At 44.5% G+C, this 24229-nt stretch overlaps 2 non-coding genes and 1 pseudogene across 2 annotated transcripts; all 3 read left to right on the forward strand.

Moving 5' to 3' along the window:
• The first annotated feature begins 16460 nt into the window (after window positions 1–16460).
• LOC132708476 (small subunit ribosomal RNA) lies at window positions 16461–18391 on the forward strand. Its single transcript, XR_009619962.1, has one exon. It is a non-coding gene; the product is annotated as a small subunit ribosomal RNA (ribosomal RNA).
• A 566-nt stretch (window positions 18392–18957) lies between these two features.
• LOC132708482 (5.8S ribosomal RNA) lies at window positions 18958–19112 on the forward strand. Its single transcript, XR_009619964.1, has one exon. It is a non-coding gene; the product is annotated as a 5.8S ribosomal RNA (ribosomal RNA).
• A 512-nt stretch (window positions 19113–19624) lies between these two features.
• LOC132708478 (large subunit ribosomal RNA) overlaps window positions 19625–24229 on the forward strand; it is an 8504-nt pseudogene continuing 3899 nt past the window's right edge.

Raw genomic sequence — 24229 nt, forward strand, 5'->3', positions numbered from 1 at the left:
GGTATACGGGAAAATGGGTTATATTGATAAATCATCGATAATTCATGGTTTTTTTCCAAAAATAATTACAAATTCGAATTTCTCGTCCCCGAAAACCCCCCAATGCAAAATTTTATCCAGTTTTGAGAAATCACCTCGAAATCGCATTTCGGGCTCAAAAATCGGCCCGAAAATCGATGGTCGATTTTCAAAGTTTAATATCTCGCTTATTTATAATTTTGAGAATTTGAAATTTATACGTTATATACCTTGGTCTTTCCTCTATCCGACGATATCAAAAAGTTTTATCCAAGTCGTGTCGTTTGCCGTTGGGAGCGGCTTTTGTGGGAGGTTGCAAATTTTTAAAAAATGCTTAATTGCAATTAAATGGAAGGGGCTGGGGGGGACTTTATGGTATCTACGGATAGACCTCATCGACCTCACTCTTTTGATAAAATTTTAATCTTCTCGGAGCAACGTAGGTATTTTAAAAAACCAAAAACATAAATTTTTGGACAAAATCACGACCAAACACTCATGAAAATTTGGATCGAGGTCGATGTTAACCGATCCGGCTCAAATTTGGCACGAAGATAGGGGGTCGGGGGGGTATTCAAAAAAAATAGTCAGTTGTTTAATTATAACTTTCTTAGTCCTTCCAGGGGACGAAATATTAACAAAAAAAACGGATTTTTTTCAAAAAATGTTTTATATTTCCGTTATTTATGATTCTAGGAATTTAAAAACCTATTCATTATATACTTTGGTCTTTTCTCTATTTAATGATATGAAAAGATCTTACACAAGTTGTATGGTTTTTGGTCAGGAACGGTTTATGTCGGAGACTGCAATTTTTTAAAAATTAGTATTAATAATTATTTATAATTAAATGGTGAGACCTGAAGAGGACTTTATAATTTTTATTTATAGACCTCATTGACTTCCATCTTTTAAAAAAAAATCAATCCCTTCGAAGTAATGCAGGTATTTAAAAAAAATAAAAATAGGAATTTTTGAGGAGTATCATGATATCCATGAAAATTTTAATTTGAGATTATTAATTAATGATGGCGAGGGCTGGAGACAGAAGTTATGGTATTTACGAATAGACCTCATTGACCTCTAACTTTGATAAAAATTTCAACCTTCTGGGAGAAACGTAGATAGTTTAAAAAATTAAAAATTTGAAATTTTTGAAGAAAAACATGATAAACACGAAAATAATAACATGCAAATATTAATCAAAAAGGGGGGGTTGGGGGGGACGTTATAGTATCTACCAATAGACCTCATTGGTGTGTATCTTTCATAAAAATTTCAACTTTTTCGGATTCATATGGGTTGAGAAATAACCTAAAAATCTCAGTTTAAATGGAAAAATCGGCTTAAACATCAATAATCAATTTTGAATGTTTTATATCTTATTTGTTTATAATATTGAGAATTTGAAATTTATGTGGTAAATACTTTGGTTCTTTATCTATAAAAAAATCCTAAAATGATTCCCACAAGTTATACCGTTTGTCGTCAGGAACGGTTTTTTCATGGGGTTATAAATTTATGTTGAATAATTAATTACATTTAAACGGAGCGGGCTGGGGAAAATTTTATGATATCTGTAAATAGATCTCATTGATCTTCATCTTTGATAAAAATTTTAACCTTCTCGGAATAACGTAAGTATTTGAAAAAATTAAAAAAATATTATAAATGCAGGGTATACGGGAAAATGGGTTATATTGATAAATCATCGATAATTTATGGTTTTTTTCCAAAAATAATTACAAATTCGAATTTCTCGTCCCCGAAAACCCCCCAATGCAAAATTTTATCCAGTTTTGAGAAATCACCTCGAAATCGCATTTCGGGCTCAAAAATCGGCCCGAAAATCGATGGTCGATTTTCAAAGTTTAATATCTCGCTTATTTACAATTTTGAGAATTTGAGATTTATACGCTGTATACCTTGGTCTTTCCTCTATCCGACGATATCAAAAAGTTTTATTCAAGTCGTATGGTTTGCCGTCGGGAGCGGTTTTTGTGGGAGGCTGCAAATTTTTTAAAAATGCTTAATTGCAATTAAATGGAGGGGGCTGGGGGGGACTTTATGGTATCTACGGATAGACCTCGTCGACCTCCATCTTTTGATAAAATTTCAATCTTCTCGGAGCGACGTAGGTATTTTAAAAAACCAAAAACATAAATTTTTGGACAAAATCACGACCAAACACTCATGAAAATTTGGATCGAGGTCGATGTTAACCGATCCGGCTCAAATTTGGTGCGAAGATAGGGAGTCGGGTGGGTATTCAAAAAAAATAGTCAGTTGTTTAATTATAACTTTCTTAGTCCTTCCGGGGAACGAAATATTAACAATAAAAACGGATTTTTTTCAAAAAATGTTTTATATTTCCGTTATTTATGATTCTAGGAATTTAAAAACCTATTCATTATATACTTTGGTCTTTTCTCTATTTAATGATACTAAAAGATCTTACACAGGTTCTATAGTTTTTTGTCTGGAATGCTTTTTGTTGGAGACTGCATTTTTTTCAAAAATTGTATTAATTATTATTTATATTTAAATAGTGAGAGCTGAGGAGGACTTTATAATTTTTATTTATAGACCTCATTGACTTCCATCTTTTAAAAAAAAATCAATCCCTTCGAAGTAATGCAGGTATTTAAAAAAAATAAAAATAGGAATTTTTGAGGAGTATCATGATATCCATGAAAATTATAATTTGAGATTATTAATTAATGATGGCGAGGGCTGGAGACAGACGTTATGGTATTTACGAATAGACCTCATTGACCTCTAACTTTGATAAAAATTTCAACCTTCTGGGAGAAACGTAGATAGTTTGAAAAATTAAAAATTTAAAATTTTTGAAGAAAAAGATGATAAATACGAAAATAATAAAATGCAAATATTAACCAAAAAGGGGGGGTTGGGGGGGACGTTATAGTATCTACGAATAGACCTCATTAGTGTGTATCTTTCGCAAAAATTTCAGCTTACTCGGAGCGGTACGGGCCGAGAAATAACCTTAAAATCTTATTTTAAATGGAAAAATTGACTTCAAAATTAATAATCAATTTTTAACGTTTTATATCTTATTTACTCATTATTTTGAAAAATTGAAATTTACACGTTAAGTACCTTGGTCCTTTCTCTATCTAACGATATCAAAAAGATTTCCACAAGTTTCACCATTTGTCGCCGAGAGCGGTTTATACATAAGGCTGCAAATTTTTCAAAAATAATTAATATTATTTGAATGGAGTGGGGTGGGGGGAGTTTTATGGTATCTGTGAATAGACCTCATTGACCTCCATCCTTGATAAAAATGTCAACCTTCTCCGAGTAACGTAAGTATTTTAAAAAATTAAAAATCTAAATTTTTAAAGAAAATTATGACAAACATTGAAAGAATAAATCGGAAATATTAACTAAAAATGGGGGGTGGGGGGGGATTTTATAGTGGCTGTGAATAGACCTTATTAACCTTCAACTTCAAAAAAAATTTCAATCCTCTCGGAGCTACGTAAGTATTAAAAAAAAAAATAGAAATGTTAATATTGTGAAAATAATGTTTCTAATTCAGGAGCAGGCTATGAGATCGATTTGAATGCTTTACTGTGATTGGTCCGATGATTATACGTGTAATTTTCCTAATCTTTGATCCTATTGGTCCATGCATGTCGTGGGAGGCTCCTTTCATTATAGATATTCCTTGGAATGACGTCATGAATGATAACGGTATCGAAGGCGGTTATGGGGGTTTTGAGGTGCGCTGAAGACGATGCAATTATTTAAAATTGTGTCCGACGTTTCGTTTTAATAGGAAGGCATTTTCAGAGCACTAATTTGTAATAATTGTAATTTGAAGGAGATTTCGGGGGGTTTTTAGGTGCGCTGAAAACGATGCAATGATTTAAAATTGTGTCCGACGTTTCGTTTTCGCAAGAAACCATCTTCAGAGTACTAATTCGTAATAATTGGAATTTGAAGGTGGTTCCGGGGGTTTTGAGGTTCGCTGAAAACGATGCAATGATTTAAAATTGTGTCCGACGTTTCGTTTTCGCAGGAAGCCATCTTCAGAGCACTAATTCGTAATAATTGGAATTTGAAGGTGGTTCCGGGGGTTTTGAGGTTCGTTGAAAACGATGCAATGATTTAAAATTGTGTCCGACGTTTCGTTTTCGCAGGAAGCCATCTTCAGAGCACTAATTCGTAATAATTGGAATATGAAGGTGGTTCCGGGGGTTTTGAGGTTCGCTGAAGACGATGCAATGATTTAAAATTGTGTCCGACGTTTCGTTTTCGCAGGAAGCCATCTTCAGAATACTAATTCGTAATAATTGGAATTTGAAGGTGGTTCCGGGGGTTTTGAGGTTCGCTGAAGACGGTGCAATGATTTAAAATTGTGTCCGACGTTTCGTTTTCGCAGGAAGCCATCTTCAGAGCACTAATTCCTAATAATTGGAATTTGAAGGTGGTTCCGGGGGTTTTGAAGTTCGCTGAAGACGATGCAATGATTTAAAATTGTGTCCGACGTTTCGTTTTCGCAGGAAGCCATCTTCAGAGTACTCATTCGTAATAATTGGAATTTGAAGGTGGTTCCGGGGGTTTTGAGGTGCGCTGAAGACGATGCAATGATTTAAAATTCGGTCCGACGTTTCTTTTTCGCAAGAAGCCATCTTCAGAGAACTAATTCGTAATAATTGGAATTTGAATGTGATTCCGGGGGTTTTGAGGTTCGCTGAAGACGATGCAATAATTTAAAATTGTGTCCGACGTTTCGTTTTCGCAGGAAGCCATCTTCAGAGCACTAATTCGTAATAATTGGAATTTGAAGGTGGTTCCGGGGGTTTTGAGGTTCGCTGAAGACGATGCAATGATTTAAAATCGTGTCCGACGTTTCGTTTTCGCAAGAAGCCATCTTCAGAGAACTAATTCGTAATAATTGGAATTTGAAGGTGGTTCCGGGGGTTTTGAGGTTCGCTGAAGACGATGCAATGATTTAAAATTGTGTCCGACGTTTCGTTTTCGCAGGAAGCCATCTTCAGAGCACTAATTCGTAATAATTGGAATTTGAAGGTGGTTCCGGGGGTTTTGAGGTTCGCTGAAGACGATGCAATGATTTAAAATTGTGTCCGACGTTTCGTTCTCGCAGGAAGCCATCTTCAGAGTACTCATTCGTAATAATTGGAATTTGAAGGTGGTTCCGGGGGTTTTAAGGTGCGCTGAAGACGATGCAATGATTTAAAATTGTGTCCGACGTTTCGTTTTAGTAGGAAGCCATCTTCAGAGCACTAATTCGTAATAATTGGAATTTGAAGGTGGTTCCGGGGATTTTGAGGTTCGCTGAAGACGATGCAATGATTTAAAATTGTGTCCGACGTTTCGTTTTCGCAGGAAGCCATCTTCAGAGCACTAATTCGTAATAATTGGAATTTGAAGGTGGTTCCGGGGGTTTTGAGGTTCGCTGAAGACGATGCAATGATTTAAAATTGTGTCCGACGTTTCGTTCTCGCAGGAAGCCATCTTCAGAGTACTCATTCGTAATAATTGGAATTTGAAGGTGGTTCCGGGGGTTTTAAGGTGCGCTGAAGACGATGCAATGATTTAAAATTGTGTCCGACGTTTCGTTTTAGTAGGAAGCCATCTTCAGAGCACTAATTCGTAATAATTGGAATTTGAAGGTGGTTCCGGGGGTTTTGAGGTTCGCTGAAGACGATGCAATGACTTAAAATTGTGTCCGACGTTTCGTTTTCGCAGGAAGCCATCTTCAGAGCACTAATTCGTAATAATTGAAATTTGAAGGTGGTTCCGGGGATTTTAAGGCGCGCTGAAGACGATGCAATGATTTACAATTGTGTCCGACGTTTCGTTTTAGTAGGAAGCCATCTTCAGAGCATTAATTCGTAATAATTGGAATTTGAAGGTGGTTCCGGGGGTTTTGAGGTTCGCTGAAGACGATGCAATGATTTAAAATTGTGTCCAATGTTTTGTTTTCGCAAAAAGTTATGTTCAAAGCACTAATTTATAATAATTGAAATTTACATTTTTAATACAAAATAATTTTTGCCAACACTTCATTTTTTTTAATTTTTTTAAATATAAATTAATAATATATAATAATAATAAACTCAAAAATATGTTTTTAAAACTTTATTAGTACCAAAAAATTTCAATTTTAATTTTCTTTTACCAAAACAAAATAATTATATATAAAAACATTATATTCAACACTTTAGTCACGAGCGGAGCGTAGCGGAGCGAGTGTCTAAAAAACATACCAAACATCTTACGAATAAGGAAATCTTTTTACTTACATTTTTAATACAAAATAATTTTTGCCACATTTCATTTTATTTATTTTTTTAAATATAATTAGATATAAATTTATAATATATAATAATAATAAACTCAAAAATATGTTTTTAAAACTTCATTAGTACCAAAAAATTTTTCATTTTAATTTTAATTTTCTTTTACCGAAACAAATTAATTATATATAAAAACATTATATTCAACAGTTTAGTCACGAGCGGAGCGCAGCGGAGCGAGTGTCTAAAAAAACATACAAAACATCTTACGAATAAAGAAATCTTTTTACTTACATTTTTAATACAAAATAATATTTGCCACATTTCATTTTATTTATTTTTTAAATAAAATTAAATATAAATTAATAATATATAATAATAATAAATTCAAAAATATGTATTTAAAACTTCATTAGTAAAAAAAAAAATTTATTTCAATTTATAATTTTCTTTTACCAAAACAAATTAATTATATATAAAAACATTATATTCAACAGTTTAGTCACGAGCGGAGCGCAGCGGAGCGAGTGTCTAAAAAAACATATCGTTAAAATATATTTAATTAACGGATATTTCTATTTACATCTCATGTTCAGTTTTATTTAATTTTATTACATATAAATTAATTAAATATAAAAATATTATTTCAAACAGTTTAATCACGAGCGAAGCGCAGTAGAGCGAGTATTTAAAAAAAATGATAAATTGATTGTTTATATAAAAATATAATTTCTTTGTGAAAACAATCTATTTATGAAAGTGTTCTCTCTATGAAGACGATCCATATACAAAGCCAGTCCGTATACGAAGGCGGTCCGTATACAAAGGCGATCTGTATATAGAGACGGTCTGTATATGGAGGCCGTCTGTATATGGAGGCGGTCCGTATACGGAGGCGGTCTGTATATGGAGGCGGTCTGTATATGGAGGCCGTCTGTATATAGAGGCGGTCTGTATATGAAGGCGGTCTGTATATGGAAGCGGTCCGTATATGGAGGCGGTCTATATATGGAGGCGGTCCGTATACGGAGGCGGTCGGTATTTGGAGGCGGTCTGTATAGGGAGGCGGTCTGTATATGTAGGCGGTCTGTATATGGAGGCGGTCTGTATATGGAGGCGGTCCGTATATGGAGGCGGTCTGTATATGGAGGCGGTCTGTATATGTAGGCGGTCTGTATATGGAGGCGGTCCGTATATGGAGGCGGTCTGTATACGAAGGTGGTCCGTATACAGAGGCGATCTGTATATAGAGGCGGTCTGTATAGGGAGGCGGTCTGTATATGGAGGCGGTCCGTATATGGAGGCGGTCTGTATATGTAGGCGGTCTGTATATGGAGGCGGTCTGTATATGGAGGCGGTCCGTATATGGAGGCGGTCTGTATACGAAGGCGGTCCGTATACAGAGGCGATCTGTATATAGAGGCGGTCCTTATATGGAGACGGTCTGTATATGTAGGCGGTCTGTATATAGAGGCGGTCTGTATATAAAGGCGGTCCGTATATGGAGGCGGTCCGTATATGGAAGCGGTCTGTATATGGAGGCGGTCTGTATATGGAGGCGGTCCGTATATGGAGGCGGTCTGTATACGAAGGCGGTCCGTATACAGAGGCGATCTGTATATGGAGGCGGTCTGTATATGTAGACGGTCGGTATATGGAGGCGGTCTGTATATGGAGGCGGTCTGTATATGGAGGCGGTCTGTATATGGAGGCGGTCTGTATATGGAGGCGGTCCGTATACGGAGGCGGTCTGTATATGGAGGCGGTCCGTATACAGAGACGATCTGTATATGGAGGCGGTCTGTATATGGAGGCGGTCCGTATATGGAGGCGGTCTGTATATGGAGGCGGTCTGTATATGGAGGCGGTCTGTACGTAGCTAGTTCACCCGTAAATAGGGAACGTGAGCTGGGTTTAGACCGTCGTGAGACAGGTTAGTTTTACCCTACTGATGACCCGTCGTTGCGATAGTAATCCTGCTCAGTACGAGAGGAACCGCAGGTTCGGACATTTGGTTCACGCACTAGCTCGAGCGGGCTATGGTGCGAAGCTACCATCCGTTGGTTTATGCCTGAACGCCTCTAAGGCCGTATCCTTTCTAGTCGAAGGCGGCAACGATATCTCTTGGAGTTCCGAGAGTCGAAAGGCTCAAAACAATGTGACTTTACTAGGCGGTCGGCGTCCGCGCCGGCCGTCGCACGAGCCCGATTGCCGCTCGAGGTCGCCGATCGGCGGCGGGATCGATCCTTGCCACGTCCGATCAGACCTTCAGGCGGCCGATCGTGGGTCAATCGTTTCGATGTCGGAACTCGGAATTGTCTGTAGACGACTTACGTACCTGGCAGGGTGTTGTACTCGGTAGAGCAGTTACCACACTGCGATCTGTTGAGACTCAGCCCTTAGCTTGGGGATTCGTCTTGTCGGTTAGACGAGACCCCTCGACGATCGATGGAAAAAAAAAAAGAGAGAAAAAAAAAAAAAGGCGAACGTAAAAGGAAAAGCGATTTTCCATTTTACGTTCGCCTTTTTTACGCGGTTAATTTTTTTAAGACCTTACTTGCCGGCCGACCGGCCGGCCTACTCTCGTTTCTTAAAGAAAAAACGAACGGAAGCGAAAACGGATTAGTTAGCTTTTTTTGTTGCCACTAATTCCACCCCCCGGACGTCGCTCGAAATTCGATGTTTGTTTTTTTTGTTTTGTTTTTTTTTTTTTTTTTAAGAAAAATCGGGGCCCGGTTTTCGAAATTTTCTTTCCGAGGCATCCCTAAAAGCTTCGGAAAACCTTCGGGGTCTCCTCTTCGAAGGCGTGTCGTTAGTGTTAGATATCGACGCCGACTTCGAAACGCGCGCCCGGTGTTTGTGATTTCTTTTAATTCGGTCTAGGTTCTCCGAAATAAATACCGCTTTTTTTTGTTCCTTATTTCCGTCGTTCGCGCGATACGAATCGAAATCGTAAGTTTAAAAAACAGAAACTGGAAACGGGAACTCGAAACGGAGTGTAATAGGTGTCGGGTGGGTATAGGAAACGGGCGGGACACGCGATCGCGAAAATCGCTTTCTCCGCCGAGCGACGTCGAACGAAAAGTCGAAAAATTATCGGTCGCGAGTCGAACATTGCGGGCTTCGATTCCGGTAAAACTTCGACCGCGAAACTTTAGCCCGAATCAAAAAAAAAACTCGCTTTTCGATTGTTTACCTTGAAAATTTGAAAGCTCCACTTTCGTCGTGATTTTAGTTCGAAAATCTCTCTCGCTTCGGGTTCTGCTCGCTCGCGAAACAAACTTTATAGTATTTTAAAACCTTATTCGAAATAGCGGTCCGTTTCGTTTTTAAACGTCGGCCGAAACATGGAAAAAAAACGATCGCTGCGAAGCGCGGAACCTCACCGCCGAAGCCGGGCTCTTTCCTAGCGTAAATCCGACGGCGTTCAGTCCTCCGATTGTCCGTCCGACCATAGTCGAATTCGTTCGCCGGCCTAACCGAATTTATTAATTTCGACGCGCGCGCGGTACTCGTACTCGTGTTGTCGTTGTTTTTGTCGCCGTTGTTTTCCGTCGTCAGTATTTGCGATAATATGGCAGAAAGCGAAGTGAAAGTGTCGACCGCGTCGGCCGCTTCTTCTCCGGCTCAAACCTCCGCGACCATTTCTTCGTCTTCGTCGACGACCGTGAAAAAGGAAAAGAAAGCCAAGAATCCCAGAACGAAACCCAACCATCCGCCGACTTCCGAAATGGTAAACAACGCCATAAAGGGACTAAAAGAGAGAGGCGGTTCTTCGTTGCAAGCCATAAAAAAATACGTGGCCGCCAACTACAAAGTGGACGCCGAAAAAGTGGCTCCTTTCATTAAAAAGTACTTGAAGTCGGCCGTCGCTGCGGGAACTTTGGTTCAAACCAAGGGCAAAGGTGCGTCCGGTTCGTTCAAATTGGCGTCTTCGACTTCTAATTCGGCGAAAAGCGGAGCCGCGTCCTCATCCTCGGAAAAAAAGAAGTCCGTGACCAGAACGAAGAAAGCGTCTCCGAAAAAAACCACCGGAGAAAAATCTGGCGCCGCAGGTGGTGGTGGTGGCGCTTCTTCGAAGCCCGCCGTAAAAAAGGCGGTCGCCGCCTCTCCGAAGGGAAAAGGAAAAAGCGGGGCCGCCGCGTCGTCCGTGGAGAAGAAATCGGCAGCTAAAAAATCCGCCGAAAAGAAAACCGCCAAAGGCGCCGCCGGAACGGCGGTAGCGGCGTCGATTAAAACCAAATCGCCTTCGAAAGCCAAAAAATCAAACAAGGGACCGACGAAGAAACCGAAAGCGCCCAAACCCAAAACGGCAAAATCGCCTCCCGTAGCCGCTTCCGGCAAAGTTAAAAAGCCCGTCTCGCCCAAAAAGAAGAAATGAACCGCCGAGAGAACGTCGATGGGTGTTTAAAAAAAAAACGAAATTTTCGAAACGGTTCTTATCAGAACCACAAAAAAAATCGCTATCGAATTCGTAACTATCTTCAAAGGCAAACTCGAATCCCGGGCGTCTCGGGGGTAAATAGAAAACGATTTCTTTAAAAAATATATATAAGTATAAATTTATTAAAAAATCTCGAAAAGGACTTCTCTTTTTCTTCTTTTTTCTCTTTTCCATTTCGTTCTCCCTACGACAAACTTATTCTAACTTATCCGCCGGCGAATTTTAAACTGCATCTCGTTTAACAACGAAGCGTAGTCGATTCCGACGACGATCACGCAAACATTAAGAGAAATATCCCCGCGAACGTATTTATATGAGAAGAAAGTCCGTTGACAAGCTCCTCCCACCGAAAAGCGAACAGGGGGCGGAGCTTGTTGACCGACTCCGTCGCGATATAAATACGTTCGCCGGGGTTTTTTCTCATTTCGATCGCGAAGACCGCTTTTCTTTGTGAATAATAATGCCTTCGAAAACCGGTGGAAAAGCCGCCGCGAAAAAGCAGAAGAACGAAAGCCGTCACCAAATATACCAGAGGTCGAAATAAAAACTCGTCCGGTTTTACAAAGCAACGGGGAGTGGGGGGGGTTCTTTTCAGAACCACTAATAATTTTTTTTAAAGACGTCGTTAGTTGCGAAAAAAAAAAAATCCAACCGGGCCGTTCTCAAATAATTAATAAATGAAAAAGTTTTATTTTTTATTTTCAATTTTTAACGAAATCTTAAAGGAAAATGATTTGTGGTTCTTAAAAGAACCGGTTTGTTGTTAATAATAATAAAAGAGATTATTATTAATCTTAAGCTCTCTCTCCCCTGATACGCCTCGCCAATTGAATATCTTTCGGCATGATCGTTACTCGTTTGGCATGAATGGCGCACAAATTTGTATCTTCGAAAAGACCGACGAGATAAGCTTCGCTCGCTTCTTGCAACGCCATTACCGCGGAACTTTGGAAACGCAGATCCGTTTTAAAGTCTTGAGCGATTTCTCTGACCAGTCGTTGGAACGGTAATTTTCGGATCAATAGTTCGGTGCTCTTTTGATAACGTCTAATTTCTCTCAAAGCCACGGTGCCCGGTCTGTAGCGATGAGGTTTTTTAACTCCTCCGGTTGCCGGTGCACTTTTTCTCGCCGCTTTGGTCGCCAACTGCTTTCGGGGCGCTTTTCCTCCGGTCGATTTACGAGCGGTCTGCTTGGTTCTGGCCATGATAATAAAACACGTTCGCGGACGTACTAGAACACCAAATCACTAACACTCGTCGACAGATAATGGCCGCACGAACGTCCGTCCGTTTAATTTGTACCCGAGCGTTTTCTCTTCTCATTGGTCCAATCGACCTTTTTGGGCGTGGCGAATTCCGACTCGACAAAACCGAAGCGCCGGACCGTTTTCGGTCAGTTGATCGTGGCACTTCGGACGGTTTTGTTTGTTATATATCGATCAGAGAACTCGGCTCGTATTAAAAATGACCGGTAGAGGGAAAGGCGGCAAAGGTTTGGGAAAAGGTGGTGCAAAGCGACATCGCAAAGTGTTGAGGGATAACATTCAGGGAATAACCAAGCCGGCCATTAGAAGATTGGCCCGTCGCGGAGGCGTGAAACGAATTTCCGGATTGATTTACGAAGAAACTCGTGGCGTTTTAAAGGTGTTTTTGGAAAACGTCATCAGAGACGCGGTAACCTATACGGAGCACGCCAAAAGAAAAACGGTAACGGCAATGGACGTGGTGTACGCCCTAAAAAGACAAGGTAGAACTCTTTACGGATTTGGTGGCTAAATTTTTCGTCGATCTTGCGGAAACACAAAAAAAAAAAAAAAAGGTTCTTTTCAGAACCACAAAATACGTTCCAAAGATTATTCGTTATTTCGAGTATAATGCCCAACAAACCATTATCGAGTCGAGGTAAGTTTTGAATTTTTAATTTCTCCCCGTGTTAGTGTGATTATTAAATCTGTGAAATAAAGGAAACGAAATCTCAAATAGAAAAGTATTTGTGGTCCTTACAAGAACCGTCTTCCTTCCCGGCGAAAACTTTATTTAGCTTTGTTGTCGGTTTTCTTAGGCAACAGAACCACCTAGCGATCTTAACTTCGGATAATAATTTGTTCAATTCCTGGGATCGGCAATTGTAAATGTCGAGGTATTATACCGGTTTTCTTATAGTCCGAAAGAGAAAACGTAAAAAGAAGGAACGTTTCTTTTTTTTTTTTTTTTTTAATAATCTGTTAAATAAACGAAACGAAATCTCAAATAGAAAAGTATTTGTGGTCCTTAGAAGGACCGTTTTCCCATCGTCTTCCCTCGCCGCAATTTTTATTTTGCTTTGTTGTCGGTTTTCTTGGGCAAAAGAACCGCTTGAATGTTCGGCAAAACACCTCCCTGAGCGATCGTTACTCCCGATAATAATTTGTTCAATTCCTCGTCGTTTCGGATCGCCAGTTGTAAATGTCGCGGAATGATTCTGGTTTTCTTATTGTCCCTCGCCGCGTTACCGGCCAATTCCAAAACTTCGGCGGCCAAATATTCCATTACGGCCGCCAAATATACCGGAGCTCCGGCGCCGACCCTCTCCGCATAGTTTCCTTTCCGAAGTAATCGGTGAATTCTACCTACCGGAAACTGTAAACCGGCCCTGCTAGAACGAGACTTCGCTTTCCCTTTGACTTTGCCTCCTTTTCCGCGTCCCGACATCGTTATTACCGTTAATAGTACACGCACGAACGTTAACAGCACAATGACGCTCTCGCAGACCGTGGGCGCGCTATTTATAGGACATGGGCATGGACCAATGGGATTAGCGCTTCGGCGAACGATGCCCGGGGGCGGAGCTTGTCGGCCGACTCGGTTCTCAAATAAATAGCTGCGGCCCGGTGTGGGCCTTGTCAGTCCGTTACTTTGCGCGCGTCTAATCGATTGTAGAAAATGCCACCGAAAGTAAGCGGTAAAGCGGCGAAAAAAGCCGGCAAGGCTCAAAAAAATATTTCGAAGAGTGATAAGAAAAAGAAACGCAGGAGGAAGGAGAGTTACGCAATTTACATTTACAAAGTGTTGAAGCAAGTTCATCCGGATACTGGCATTTCGAGCAAAGCCATGTCCATTATGAATTCGTTCGTAAACGACATTTTCGAAAGGATTGCCGCCGAAGCTTCTCGTTTGGCTCACTATAATAAGCGATCCACTATTACTAGCAGAGAGATTCAAACGGCCGTGAGATTGTTGTTGCCCGGAGAGTTGGCCAAGCACGCCGTCAGTGAAGGGACCAAAGCCGTCACAAAATACACCAGTTCTAAATAAATGAGCGTCGACTTGGAGAGTGTAAATTCACCAAAAACGGTTCTTTTCAGAACCACAATTTTTATATATTAATCAATTCGTTTATTCATATCTTTCTTTCTTATTTTTTTTTTTTTCGAATCATAGTTAGATAAAAGTGCTTATCGTCGAAATAAATGGCAGGAACCCGGTTTCGCGTTTATTTCGATTGACGTTTTTGGTTAGCAAAATTGAATTTTCCTATTTTTTTATTTAATTAGGTCAGTTCGTGTTGAACGTAGTTTTGATTACTTTTTATTTGAGTGTGCTTAATTTTGTTTGTGTTTGTTTAGTTTTTGCGAATTGTGGTTCGTTTTGGTGAAGTTTTGCATGTTTTTTTTTTTGGTTTGGTTGATTTGGGTTTGTTACACGGTTAATTTTGGTTTCTTTTGCTGAATTTTCGCTAGTTTTGGTTACTTTGGTTTATTATTTCCAGTTTCGGCCGCTATTGGTTAGTTAGGATTATCGTTAGTTTTGGGTTTGTTTAGGATAATTTTGGCTTGTTTTTGTTAATTTTGACTACTTTTGCTTAATTTTGCTTAGTTTTGGTTACTTTGGTTTATTATTTCCAGTTTCGGCCGCTATTAGTTAGTTAGGGTTCATTTCGGTTAGTTTTTGTGAACGTTTCCTATTTTTGCTTAATTATCGTTAGTTTTGGTTTGTTTAGGATAAGTTTGGCTTGTTTTTGTTAATTTTGACTACTTTTGCTTAATTTTGCTTAGTTTTGTTTACTTTGGTTTATTATTTCCAGTTTCGGCCGCTATTAGTTAGTTATGGTTCGTTTCGGTTAGTTTTTGTGAACGTTTCCTATTTTTGCTTAATTATCGTTAGTTTTGGTTTGTTCAGGATAAGTTTGGCTTGTTTTTGTTAATTTTGACTACTTTTGCTTAATTTTGCTTAGTTTTGGATAATTTGGTTTGTTTTGCCGAACTTTGGCCAATTTTGGTTTGTTATGATTAATTTTGCTTAGTTGTGGTTATTTTTGTTCCTTTTGGTTAGTTTTGTTTAATTTTGGTTATATTCGGTTAATTTTGGTTAGTTTTGCTTATTTTTGCTTTGTTTCGGTTAGTTTTGCTTATTTTTCTCTGCTCGCGGCTAGCGGCAAAAACCTTTTATGGGAGTATATGTTAAAATGAATAAAATAAAAAAAAAAAAACAAAACTCTCTTCCCGCTGGTCCGCAATATTAAAGAAGACGGACTTATAAATGTTTAATAATGAATTTATTAAATCGCGAGAAAAAAAAATGCAAACACCCGAAATTAAAAATGATGGAGAGTATCGTCCGACAAAATCCGGGGACGGCGATTTATTTTTAAGTCGGAACCGGAACCGGCGGTCAGTTAACAAAAGTAAGTAAAGAAAAAAAAATATTTGAAAAAGTGCCCGCTTTAACCAAATCGAACGTAACCACGAGCGAAAGTTTCGCTCCGAACTTTATTTGCCCGCCGCAGCCGATATTCGGGTTTTCACGTGAAACGTTCGGAAGACTAAGGAATGGTCCGTTACCTATAATAGGTGAGATGGTCTCGAGCGCGACCGCCGCGTCGTGCGTATAGACACTTCTCCCTTCGCAGAGCAAAATGCTTTTTCGATCGTTAGATCGCCTTCGAGTCGACCGTTTGGCGCGATTAATTGGCTCGCTTAACATTTTCGTATCGTGGGTTCAATTTTTTAAGAAAAATTGGTTTCCTTCATCGGTACGGGAACGTAGACCGTTTTTCGTTTGCCATCGGCCCGTCTTCGTAGCAGCGATTGCTCGAGCGTTCGAAAACATTTTAAGGCTCCGCACCTTATACAGCTAGATCGCGAACTTAGCGGGTGTTTTAAAGTAAGATTTGGCACTTCGTGGTTCGAAAGCGGTCGCCCTATAATATTTTTCTTCCGAAAAATTTGCGATAACTCTCATCTAACCGAGCGAGTTTATATGCGAATCCGGAACGTTTCTTTCGAGAAATCTCGTGTCGCTTTCAATCTAGCGAAGAGTGATCGAGAGAATGTCCGAAAATTTCCGTCGATCGACGTTCGTTGCCCGAGGCACATCGGTTCGACGCGCGCCGCATTTTAAAGCTTATTATGCGCGCGCGAGTCGGATTGTTTGATCGCGCACTCACGTCGTCTCGATATTTATTACCAACAAAAAAAAATTGGACGGATCGCGTCCGAATAATAATAATAACGAGTGTGGCGTCGGGAACGGTTCATTTCCGTACTCGCACGCTATCACCGCCACACAAAGTGGTCGCGTCTGTTTCTATTTAAAAATAAAATAAACGCGTTTCGCGCGCGTAATTATTATTTTTAAAAAAGAGACTGTTTGTTGTCGTACCGCGCCCGATCGTCGTCATCCGTGGCGGCGGCGGCGGCGGCGCGCTCGACACGTAGAACAGCTCCCTGGTTGATCCTGCCAGTAGTCATATGCTTGTCTCAAAGATTAAGCCATGCATGTTTCAGTACAAGCCAAATTAAGGTGAAACCGCGAAAGGCTCATTAAATCAGTTATGGTTCCTTAGATCGTACCCACAATTACTTGGATAACTGTGGTAATTCTAGAGCTAATACATGCAAACAGAGGTCCGACCGGAGACGGAAGGAGTGCTTTTATTAGATCAAAACCAATCGGTGGCGGGTTCGCGCCCGACATCGTTCAACTTGGTGACTCTGAATAACTTTACGCTGATCGCACGGTCTCGCACCGGCGACGCATCTTTCAAATGTCTGCCTTATCAACTGTCGATGGTAGGTTCTGCGCCTACCATGGTCGTAACGGGTAACGGGGAATCAGGGTTCGATTCCGGAGAGGGAGCCTGAGAAACGGCTACCATATCCAAGGAGGGCAGCAGGCGCGCAAATTACCCACTCCCGGCACGGGGAGGTAGTGACGAAAAATAACGATACGGGACTCATCCGAGGCCCCGTAATCGGAATGAGTACACTCTAAACCCTTTAACGAGGATCAATTGGAGGGCAAGTCTGGTGCCAGCAGCCGCGGTAATTCCAGCTCCAATAGCGTATATTAAAGTTGTTGCGGTTAAAAAGCTCGTAGTCGAATTTGTGTCTCGCGCCGCCGGTTCATCGTCCGCGGTGTTAACTGGCGTGCCGCGAGACGTCCTGCCGGTGGACTTAGCCCGTTCACGCGGGCGGTCCAACTCAATCCTGCCGCGGTGCTCTTCATTGAGTGTCGAGGTGGGCCGGCACGTTTACTTTGAACAAATTAGAGTGCTTAAAGCAGGCTAAAACTTCGCCTGAATACTGTGTGCATGGAATAATGGAATAGGACCTCGGTTCTATTTTGTTGGTTTTCGGAACCCCGAGGTAATGATTAATAGGAACGGATGGGGGCATTCGTATTGCGACGTTAGAGGTGAAATTCTTGGATCGTCGCAAGACGGACAGAAGCGAAAGCATTTGCCAAAAACGTTTTCATTGATCAAGAACGAAAGTTAGAGGTTCGAAGGCGATCAGATACCGCCCTAGTTCTAACTGTAAACTATGCCAGCTAGCGATCCGCCGACGTTCCTCCGATGACTCGGCGGGCAGCTTCCGGGAAACCAAAGCTTTTGGGTTCCGGGGGAAGTATGGTTGCAAAGCTGAAACTTAAAGGAATTGACGGAAGGGCACCACCAGGAGTGGAGCCTGCGGCTTAATTTGACTCAACACGGGAAACCTCACCAGGCCCGGACACCGGAAGGATTGACAGATTGAGAGCTCTTTCTTGATTCGGTGGGTGGTGGTGCATGGCCGTTCTTAGTTGGTGGAGCGATTTGTCTGGTTAATTCCGATAACGAACGAGACTCTAGCCTGCTAACTAGGCGTATTTAGACATCTCAAAGGCCGGCCGGCTCGGGGTTCGCCCCGTTGTCGCGCGCGGTTTTTACTGTCTGCGTACAAACAATTCTTCTTAGAGGGACAGGCGGCTTCTAGCCGCACGAGATTGAGCAATAACAGGTCTGTGATGCCCTTAGATGTTCTGGGCCGCACGCGCGCTACACTGAAGGAATCAGCGTGTCCTCCCTGGCCGAGAGGCCCGGGTAACCCGCTGAACCTCCTTCGTGCTAGGGATTGGGGCTTGCAATTGTTCCCCATGAACGAGGAATTCCCAGTAAGCGCGAGTCATAAGCTCGCGTTGATTACGTCCCTGCCCTTTGTACACACCGCCCGTCGCTACTACCGATTGAATGATTTAGTGAGGTCTTCGGACCGATACGCCGATGGCGTTTCGGCGTCGTCGATGTGTCCGGGAAGTTGACCAAACTTGATCATTTAGAGGAAGTAAAAGTCGTAACAAGGTTTCCGTAGGTGAACCTGCGGAAGGATCATTAAAGTGATAATAAAAATTACACAGTTTGTCTTTATTTAGTCGAACGAATTTTTGTCGCTGACGCTCGGTCGAAAATATCTCGCGTCGATCTTTAAGTCGGCCACGATTAAATTCGACGACTACGACGACCACTCGACCACCGTAAAAAAGGGGAGAGAGGAGTAGGAGTAGGAGGAGCGCCGACAAAATTCCGGGTACCTAGACGGAACTCGAAGCGCGAAACCTAGTTTCGCGCTCGCCGTCGACAAGGTGTCAAACGATATTCGCCCGGAGCACCGAAAAGTACTTACACCCACCCGCGACCCGCGAGGAGGTGTGTATATAAACTTTAAACCGGCGCGGGTCGTCCGAACGCGAACGCGCGCGCGCCTACCGTCTGAATAATAAAGAACAAAGGGCGCGCGGCGAAGTGTTCCGTCGGATAGACCGGCCCGAAATCGAACTTTTTTTTTTTTTTTACGTCGAAAGGTATATACCTCGCCTTCCGTAAAAAAAATGTATGTGTCGATAACAACGCCGACGACTCTTTTTCGGAGACGAAAAGCGTTAAACCGATCGAAAAAAGATTACCCTAAACGGTGGATCACTTGGCTCGTGGGTCGATGAAGAACGCAGCTAATTGCGCGTCAACTTGTGAACTGCAGGACACATGAACATCGACATTTCGAACGCACATTGCGGTCCTCGGATTCTGTTCCCGGACCACTCCTGGCTGAGGGTCGTATCCAATTTAAAGACTGCTCGGTTTTTTCGCCCGCGAGGCGCGAGAAACGTCGGAGCGAGTTGGACGTGTAGCGCGGGAAGGAGTGAGGAGCAACAGCACGTTCGCGCTTAGCGCGCGATCTCTCTCCTACCCGGTCTCGCGACGTTTTAAAACGCGAAAGCGAAACTCCGGCCGCGTTCTAAGGAACGCGACCGAGTTTGCGAACGACGTCGATTTTCGACGCACCGGTTCGTCGCGTCGCGCTCGCTTAAAAGCGCGAGAGACGAGCGTAATTAAAACCGCCCGCGTATGTCGCAGGTCCGCGCAAAATTGACGATCGTCGTGTCCGTTATTTTCTCGATAAGAAGAAAAGGTGTCCGACGTCTGATCGTTTGCGGCCGCGTAACGAGTGGTGGATATAGCGGTTTTAAATATAAACGCTGAACCGTTTCGAAATTCACGTCTACGTTTTATATATATATTTATATATATATATATATATATATATATATATATAATGATTTTATCGATCGACCTCAGAGCAGGTGAGACTACCCGCCGAATTTAAGCATATTAATAAGCGGAGGAAAAGAAACTAATTAGGATTCCCTCAGTAGCTGCGAGCGAACAGGGAAGAGCCCAGCACCGAATCCCGCGGCCGATACCGGGCGCCGGGAAATGTGGTGTTAGGGAGGTTCCGTTATCCCGAGATCGTCCGGCGCGTCCAAGTCCTTCTTGAACGGGGCCACAGCCCATAGAGGGTGCCAGGCCCGTAGCGACCGCCGTCGATCGCGGGAGGGATCTCCTCAGAGTCGGGTTGCTTGAGAGTGCAGCCCTAAGCGGGTGGTAAACTCCATCTAAGGCTAAATATGACCACGAGACCGATAGCGAACAAGTACCGTGAGGGAAAGTTGAAAAGCACTTTGAAGAGAGAGTTCAATAGTACGTGAAACCGTTTAGGGGTAAACCTGAGAAACCCGAAAGGTCGAAGGGAGAAATTCATTCGCGTTTCGGAGTCGGCGCGAGACGTTCGCGCGACGGGGAGGACGGTTACCCGTTACCTTTTCCGCGCCTTACGTTTTTCGACCCGGCATCGAACGCGTGCACTTTTCTCCTGGTAGGACGTCGCGATCCGTCGGGCGTCGGTCTAAGGTCCGCGGCGGAGCCCGCGCGGTTTTCTCGAATCGCGCGGACCCGCGGTATCCTGACCGACTCGCTCGACGGTACGAGAAAGGTCACGGGTCGCTTTAAAAGCGTTCGACTCGCGGCAAGCGCTCCGGATACTAGTCGGCTATCGGACCCGGTGCCGGTACCGACCTCCGGTGACTGTTGGCCTCGAAGTTCTCGAACCGACCCTCGCTCGTAAAAAAGCGTGACCGATCTGCGACGCTATAGCTTTGGGTACTTTCAGGACCCGTCTTGAAACACGGACCAAGGAGTCTAGCATGTGCGCGAGTCATTGGGATTCGCTAAACCTAAAGGCGTAATGAAAGTAAAGGTTCGTCTCGCGCGAACCGAGGGAGGATGGGCGATTCGCCTTTAAAGCGGTCGCCTCGCACTCCCGGGGCGTCTCGTTCTCATCGCGAGAAGAGGCGCACCAAGAGCGTACACGCTGGGACCCGAAAGATGGTGAACTATGCCTGGTCAGGACGAAGTCAGGGGAAACCCTGATGGAGGTCCGTAGCGATTCTGACGTGCAAATCGATCGTCGGAACTGGGTATAGGGGCGAAAGACTAATCGAACCATCTAGTAGCTGGTTCCCTCCGAAGTTTCCCTCAGGATAGCTGGCGCTCGTAGCGTACGAGTTTCATCCGGTAAAGCGAATGATTAGAGGCATTGGGGTCGAAACGACCTCAACCTATTCTCAAACTTTAAATGGGTGAGATCTCCGGCTTGCTCGAACTATATATATTTATTTATATATTATTGAAGCCGCGAGAGACACGAATCAGAGTGCCAAGTGGGCCATTTTTGGTAAGCAGAACTGGCGCTGTGGGATGAACCAAACGTCGAGTTAAAGCGCCAAAATCGACGCTTATGGGATACCATGAAAGGCGTTGGTAACTTAAGACAGCAGGACGGTGGCCATGGAAGTCGGAATCCGCCAAGGAGTGTGTAACAACTCACCTGCCGAAGTTACTAGCCCTGAAAATGGATGGCGCTGAAGCGTCGTGCTTATACTCGACCGTCAGAGGCATGTGCGATCGTCGTTTTCGGACGCGATCATGAAGCCCTGACGAGTAGGAGGGTCGCGGCGGTGAGCGCAGAAGGGCTGGCCGCGAGGCCGTCTGGAGCCGCCGCCGGTGCAGATCTTGGTGGTAGTAGCAAATACTCCAGCGAGGCCCTGGAGGACTGACGTGGAGAAGGGTTTCGTGTGAACAGCCGTTGCACACGAGTCAGTCGATCCTAAGCCCTAGGCGAAAGCCGATGTCGATGGGGTGTAGTTTTACACGTCGCGGTCCGTCTTATTATAAAATAATATATAATTTTTGACGAGCGAGAAAAACGAGAGCGCACACCCGTCGGGCGAAAGGGAATCCGGTTCCTATTCCGGAACCTGGCAGCGGAACCGTTAATAAGTCGGGCCCTCGCAAGAGAGTTCGTCGGGGTAACCCAAAAGGACCCGGAGACGCCGTCGGGAGATCCGGGAAGAGTTTTCTTTTCTGCATGAGCGTTCGAGTTCCATGGAAACCTCTAGCAGGGAGATATGGTTTGGAACGCGAAGAGCACCGCAGTTGCCGCGGTGTCCGGATCTTCCCCTCGGACCTTGAAAATCCGGGAGAGGGCCACGTGGAGGCGTCGCGCCAGTTCGTACCCATATCCGCAGCAGGTCTCCAAGGTGAAGAGCCTCTAGTCGATAGAATAATGTAGGTAAGGGAAGTCGGCAAATTGGATCCGTAACTTCGGGATAAGGATTGGCTCTGAGGATCGGGGCGTGTCGGGCTTGGCGAGGAAGCGGGTTCCGGTTAACGAGCCGGGCCTGGGCGAGGAGACGATCTCCGGATCCGATCCGAACCCGGTCCCGAGCCTTGGCCTCCCGCGGAACCGCCTCGCTGCGAGACCCGGAAAACTCCGGTTTTCCGGTGTTCTCTTCGGCCGCTATTTAACGGTCAGCTCAGAACTGGCACGGACCGGGGGAATCCGACTGTCTAATTAAAACAAAGCATTGCGATGGTCTTAACGTGATGTTGACGCAATGTGATTTCTGCCCAGTGCTCTGAATGTCAAAGTGAAGAAATTCAATCAAGCGCGGGTAAACGGCGGGAGTAACTATGACTCTCTTAAGGCTTTTTGGCTGGGGAGAAGTAGTTGCTCGCAAAGTGTGGGGGCTTGTTAAGCGACCGCTGGTTTGGGGGCGCGCGAAGCTCTGGTCAAGCATCTTCCGCAGTCCAAGTCGTTAGAGGTGTCGGGCCGTGCGGTACTAGTATCCGAGACTTGGACTCCCCCTCTCTTGTATGGCCTGCTAAGACATTGTTGGAGTCGCTTGAGGTGTCGGTTTCTAACTAGTATCCGAGACTCCCTCTCCCCCATGCAAGTGCCAACCCCCCCTCCTCGTGGTAACTGCTGGACACTGGTCTTGAACACCGGTGACTAAGTGGGGCACTGGCTATGCGGGCGGCGGGCGTAACGCTCGAGTGTGGGGTAGCCACCCACTGCTTCCGCTAGGCGTTTAAGTCCCAAGGATTGCCACCAGGGCATGGGCTAGTGTGAGAGGGCGATTCGCTACGCCTGAAAGCATCTGAGGACGGAGGTCAACTAGGCCTCGTTCAGCGGACTTGGTTCTGGTCCCTCTTGAAGGTGTGAGTATAACTCGTCAGTGCGGTTTGGTGGCACCTCCGCATATTGAAGCACTAGTCCTGGCCTCGCCAACCAACACCATGGCCGTTCTGAAATGGAAACCTACCGAGCGGTAGGCAGAAGTATGCGCGGAACAACCCCCCAATGGGAGAACGGCGTCTGGAGGGTGTACGCTTATGGGCAATAGGCGGGGGGGCTTGCCAGGCCAGCCTCGCCTGCCCAAAATTTGTGCAGGCACTAAATTTAAAACCCAAGCCTCGGATGGACCTTCCCGGGGGGGGCCGCTGCCCTCCCCTCCTGCTACGACTGGTCGACCGGAGGAACGCGCAAGCGGACCTTCGAACCCGACCCCGCGGCGGGCGGGTGGCCCTCAGACAAGGTCGAAGGCCCTTCGAGGTGGGTGCAATGTTGCTAGTGGACGTGCGCAGCTGAGGCCTGACACTGCGGGACCAAGTGGGTCTAGTAACGTGGTGCAACATGGCCGCGCTGTAGCCCTGTCTACGACTAACCATGCCGATCCCGACGGCGTAGCCGGACCGACGCGGGCAGATGAATTTCTCTGTCCACTATGCGGCAGATCTTTCACTACCAAAACCGGACTGGGAGTGCATCGGAGGCGGGCACATGAGGAGGAGTACAACGAGGGGCTCAAAGCGCCCAGCGTCAAAGTACGCTGGCAGCGCGAGGAACTCGAGCTCATGGCGGTCTTGGAGGCGGAGGCAATACAGAAGGGCGTGCCCTTCTTGAACCTCTACCTACTCGACAAAATGTCAGGGCGTTCGCAGGAGGCCATCAAAGGTGCTCGGCGGCGTCAAGACTACAAAGCCATGGTTGGTGAAAGGCTTGCGGAGCTTCGTGCGAAGCAGCCGATCCCAACGTTACGCTCAACATCGAACGCGAGTTCTGACGGCCAAGGTCAACGGCCGCAGTCACCTGCTGACTGTAGTAGTGCCTCGTCCTCCTATGGATCCGCCCCGTCCACCCCCAAGAGTCCGGCGGTAGATGATGGTGAAGCCGCGGGCAGAGCCGAGGATCCGCTGAGGGCCAAAGTGAGAGAGCTTGCGGATGGGTTGTTCGATACGGACACCTACTCTTGCAACCTTCTTCTTACGGCGGCCCGAAGGGCCTTGGAGGGAAGACCGATTCTGCACCAGCTGACGGAATGGCTACAACGATGTTTTCCGACTCCTAGCGCGCCTGAGTCTCGCACTCGGCGCCAAGCTCGACCACCTGGCGGCAATGGAGAAGGTGGACAGGAAAGGAGAAGAGAGAGACGCAGGCGTGAATACGGACACGTTCAGAGGCTTTGGCGTAGGGATAAGCGAGCCGCAGTACAG

Source organism: Cylas formicarius, unplaced genomic scaffold (assembly GCF_029955315.1).
Source record: "Cylas formicarius isolate icCylForm1 unplaced genomic scaffold, icCylForm1.1 PGA_scaffold_123__1_contigs__length_76028, whole genome shotgun sequence".
NCBI lineage: Eukaryota > Metazoa > Arthropoda > Insecta > Coleoptera > Brentidae > Cylas > Cylas formicarius.